Source organism: Diadema antillarum, unplaced genomic scaffold (assembly GCF_040938485.1).
Source record: "Diadema antillarum isolate AM-2024a unplaced genomic scaffold, OU_Dant_1.0 seq00000024_RagTag, whole genome shotgun sequence".
In the NCBI taxonomy this organism is placed as follows: Eukaryota; Metazoa; Echinodermata; class Echinoidea; order Diadematoida; family Diadematidae; genus Diadema; species Diadema antillarum.
Window position 1 is genome coordinate 1867093 of NW_027271142.1, and position 6000 is coordinate 1873092.

Here is a 6000-nt window from a genome sequence, read left to right on the forward strand (position 1 = left end):
AGGACAAATTGTCCTTTATCATCTGGGTAAGGAAATTTACACCATGGTATTAAAAATATGTTGCATTTTGTATAAAACTACAGTAACTTTTAATCGGTAGAATGGTAGCAGGTTAGGCTTTCACATACTATGTTGATTCCTTAAATTGTGATTAAAAAATGAACAAACAAACATTCATGTTTTGTCACTGGTTGAAGACAAAGCACTGAGAAAAAAAAAAGTACTACACACACTCCAATACTCTAAGTACTGTATCATAAACGCACTATCATACTGTGTATACCCTTACACCACAATTACCTTATGGATATCTGTTCATCTTAGTATATGTGAAGGAGCTGGTACTCTACTAGTATATAACCATGTGTTGAAATGTGCAAACTAAGTTTTCCAGCTTGATGAGATGTAGTAATCATGACCCAAAATCTGCACATGTATGTCTGCAAATGTTTGGGTATCCGTGCCCCATATTATAGTTTTGTTGCTTGCATCTTTTTTTTTCTTCAAACAAGACTAAACTTTCGTGGAATTAAGTGAACCCTTATATCAACCTTGAAAGATTCCCTTGGGAGGCACTATAACCTTTTTTTGACATCTGCAGACCTTCTGACCTTTCTGCCCCCAAAATAGGGATGATTTAGCTCAAAAGTAGGAAAGAAAGAGCAGTTCCTTCTAGAGCATGTACAGTGTAGTAATATTATCAACAAAAAAGCAGGACATTTCTACTGAAACAAGAGCTCTCTCTTCCAAATTCAAAACGGTTGCCAGGTCTGATCAGCATCCAACTAATTCCCAGTAATGCTAGTTACAGGAATTACACACGAATTGATGGGCAGATAATCAAAAAAAAAAAAAAATTATTCCTTTTTTTTCCACAAACAGTACATGATGATATATATCTTTAATGTGCGATTACTCTTGATCTACCAAAGCCAAGCTGTAGGCAGGTGAGAAGTAATAGTGAGAAATTTGAAAGACAAGCCAACATCGACTGCATATCACAGCTTCAGACTGATCTATACACTATAGTCACACAATATATACATTCACACTGCTTTCACACTGTCTTGACTTAATTAATCTTTGTGTTATACACCTGTGGCATGTATATAAATATATAAATATAAATTAATCATCATAGCAAGTGAATTTTTCAGCTAAAGAGAAAGACATGGAGTTTAGTTCCCTGCACTTGTGCACTACGAATGTGAAGTTAATACAGGCACACAGACAAGGCACGACATAGTACTAAATATGACAGTTATTACACAAATGTGCAGCATACTTGAAACTTCTATGTGAACAGTAAAGATTTTAAGAATATCTCTTTCACAAATTCATCCGGTGGAAACCATATTAGTAGAGAGGGAATGCTCTGTCACCAAGAAAACACATTTTGATTTACAAAGTGAATTGCACTGAATAAATGCTGAAAAAAACATCAATCTGAAAACATGATGCACACTGACAATATAGAGAGCGAGAAAATGTGGATTTGTGCTGATATACAGACATATGCCAACCAGAATAACAATGGAAAGTGCTAAGTTGAAACCACACTTCCAATTCAGCTATTCCCATACTACAGCAGAAAACCTCTTTTTAACTATATTTGCAGCCTCTTTGGCATTTTCAGTAATACATCAGACCGTGTACAGGTATATTTCACTAGCTGCTTCAAAGCTACCATTTGCATGTTTAATACAAACACACACCAAAGACGTGGCACATAAATTGCACATATTTCACCCATATAAAATATAAAAATCACACTACACTAATCTGTAACCTCTTCCAAGATATTTCTCTCTAAATATACATATAAATATTTATATATTTTCTTCACAGCAGAATGAGAGTTAAATGATGCAAATGGGGGAAAAATTGCAGGTTGTGCTACAAGACCAGACAACATTTGGGAGTACTATGTTGCTAAACTCGTTATGTGGCACACGTATGACAGCAGTTAATGTGACTGAGTTTGCAAATCAGTTCTGCATCAAACATAGCTCTGTGAAACAAATGAAGATTGGCTGTTGAAGATTTCTCGACGAGCACAGAATTCATCGCAATACTAGCAAATCATTCTACAGAACTCTTCTCTTTCAAATGAAGTGCAAACTCACGAGATATTGCCTTCCATCATCGCAGAGGTACAATGCTCAACAATTGAGTGTTTTCCTTATGTCAACTATTCACAATTTTGTTCTTTACGTACAAAGGTTTAATCATCCCATTCACCAGTCATCAGTGCATGAAATTGCGAATACATTCACAATTAATTTTATTCGTGATGCTCGAAAAGGAAAAGCATGGTCACCTCATTATATCATAACACATTGAATATAATCATACATACACACGACAAAGCTTATTTCAACAGAAATTTTCTTAGGTAAATGTGGGTAGGGTAGGTACACATCTTGAATAAATATTTTGCTTAAAGTATATTGAAGAAAGCTCATGGGGAAAACACAAATCTCCTCATCATATAACTTTTAGTACTGTAATGATCCACCATGGGTATGATAATCTGACAATGCAGTCAGACTCCTTTCAATGAAAATACATCTCCCTCAAGGAATGTTTGTGAAGGTCTCTAGGAAAGATCTGATCACCCCGCATGAAACCCAAACTGCCGGCACTACAAAGTTTCTGAGGGACAATACACATTTTCTCCAGTGGTATAGCAGGGCATTAAATGAATTGTGGAATTCCTAGTGCTTCGTGATAATAATAAATGTACCTCTAAACTCTACAGTTATCACTAAGTATGATGAATACCCTGGTTGTATCCACTTTCAAAAGGGGAAACAAAAACTTACGTGACAAGGGCGCTACTGCAGCCATAAAAGTGAAATATATTTACTTATAGAGTCATTATTTGTTTTTACAGAACTGTTGCTACTTGCAATTGGTTCAATAAATATAAAACAGGATCTATACCTCAAGGTTTTCAAGTGTATCAAAAATTACTTAAGTTAATTTCCTTGAAAATGTGGAAGTAAACCCCTCAACAAGATGGTGTTTTTCTTGCCAATAAATACATTTCCATTGTACAATGGCGGTGGATCATAGGATACACTTCAAAAATACATCCTTCAATTAAATTATCTGGAGGTCTTCATGTGTTTAATTCTATGACTATTTGGAGGCGGTAGGGGAAGAGAACTCTTTTAAAAAATGAATACAAAAATTAAAGTGATGATAGCATGGCAATGCTTGGTAACAATCACACACATATGCAAACACACATATATACACATACAAACAACCATAAATGCATATTACAGATACACTTGTACACAAACACACATATCACATACACACACACATACAGAAACACACAAAACATACATACAAACAAACACACACACAAACATGCCTTGCACATCTATACTTTCAGGCGATAGTACGTCCACAAAATAACATATTCATCTTGAAAAGAGTGGATGTAAAGTTTATGAACTCTATAAGGTTTGGTAACGGATGGACCGACAGACCAACTGCCCTGATGACCGCACACATGACCCCTATGTATCCCCTTCAAACTTTGCTTGGAATGCCAGCGTGTAATAAATGGGTAACACATCACAGAGATTTCATTGCATAATGCACAGTACACTCGACGTACATGTGTATCACATTATAAACAAGGAACCATATTCCACGCAGGAACATTGTCCCATGTGTGAAACAAGGGCACTATAAATCTTGTAATGTGATATAAACAGAGAGCCAAACTTTTGTACCAAGGCATTCATGTCATCTGTCGAACACATTAAAGCTTTGTGAAGACAAAACTACTCAGGGTTTTACAGTTGAACCACAAGCGTATTTCACAGGAATTATCGATATACTCATGTAAACCTATACAACTTGACTTCGACCTACAACCTGACTTCAACCTACAACAACATCGACAGCAGATCTTGGCACAACACTAACATTTCAAATGACAAACACGCAAAAGATTTTCTATGGATCATTCTATGTTGACTTATCAATATCAATTTTTCTTTTTGCACAAATAAGTCTTGTTAGACCAATAACATACATATCTTATTTCATCTAACATACACTAAATGCATACTATGGTAATCATTTGATACTGGTTTAATTACTGCATCATTGCATACTCTCTGTATTCTGGAAATCTCATCTTTTTCTGAACATGACAATAATATATATCTGACAAGAGAGCCTCTTTTTTTTTCAGCTTACTTTGAATAAAAAGTTTCATCTCTGTTTCAGCAGGAACTTCAGCACTTTTTGAGGATTAGAGTAATTAATATGAATACACTGTTTCTGTGTTTCTGTTTTTTCCCAAATGTATGGCTACTAATGTAACTATATTTACAGTCTGTGTTAGCGACACACTGATCCTGATTGATGTGTTTTGGTTGTGATGCCTAGCTTTACGTGAAGTGTTTGGAGTGCGCCCTCGCTCAATTAGACTTTGCTCGCGGATCGACGTGCTGGTGCTTGGCAAAGTTGATGAAGACCTGAAGGAAGAGGTTAAACAAAGAAAATACAACAACTAAAGTTAGACAACTTAAGCGCAATTTAAGAAATCATATTTCCTACTCTGAAAAGTTTGTGCCTCTAACTAAAAATGAAAACAGATAACACCCAGCGAACATGAGAATGACGTAATGACACAAATATATCACTGCTGCATATGTTCAATGCAGCCAAAAATGCCTTCAAAACAAAACAAGTCAAAACAAAACATAACAAAACCTTGTGATTATGTCAATCCGTCAGTGTTCTTTAAAGGAATGGTGTAGCATTGGTGGAGATGAGGATTCGGCTTTTAACTTTTGGGAGATACTACCAAGAAACCACTTATATCATTCCAAGGGGAATTCAAAGTTTGTTTGATGAAAATCAATTTTGGAATGGCTGAGACATCCAAAAAAACAAGTAAAACAAAGAGATTGTAATAAAAGGTGGGTCCCACCAATTATTAGGATGACTCTGTTTTGGATATCTCAGCCATTTCAAAACCAATTGTCATCAAATAAACATTGAATTCCTCATAGAATTACATGCTCTTTCACATTTCATAAGAGGTTTCTCATTATCTCACCAAAAAATGTTAGAAACCTGAAGTTAGGTCTCAACCAAAACTGTACCATCTCTTCAAAGTGCAGAAACCACTACATATGAAAAACGTTTGGACTTTCCTCAAGGTTCCAATGATTCTCTCTGAATATGAGAGATCACCATGAAAAGGCAACTGACACTTTATTTGACAGAGGCGGAGTTTCCAGGGACTCCAAACTGCCGTTGCTGGACTTTTCTAAGGCACAGGGTTATGTCTGATAATCTTCCTAATAGGAAATCTGCACAACATCAACATTTCCACTTAATTCCAAAAATTCATTGCCATGCTCTAATGTCTAAAGATACTCAGTAGTGCATACTTCTTCATTATACCATCTATTATCAATTCCACTGACTGTACAGCTGAAACAGCTGTAAAAGTGGATATTCGTGTGCTCTGCTGGGTAAGCTGGATTTCGCGTGTTTTTAATTTCGCGGAATCAGGATATTAACTATTGAAATGTATGGCACGCAAAAATATTCACGTGTTTTTATTTTTACACTAGCTTTTAGTTGCACGAAAATTTCCACTTTTACAGTACATAAAGCCTTCTTCCTGACTTGAAACTATATTCTTGAAATTGCATTTATGCAGCAATCAATGTATTGGTTCTGGTGTTGTCCACTGGGTCTATGTTATCCTGTAGGGGTTAAATACAATATGTACATTGTCAAAAACAACATTGGATGATGTTATTGGTAGCAGTCTTGTATGAAAGGTCAAGGGTCACAAAGGAACAGGTTAGGGGTAGGGGGGTCAAGGTATGGGCATGATAGGCAGATATATGAGACAATCACAATAAGAGTTTCTTCAAACTATACCTGTTCTAAAGAGGTCTGGCTGACGCTGTAATCGACGATGCCCAGCTGTTCCCTATTGTCCTCCAGGGT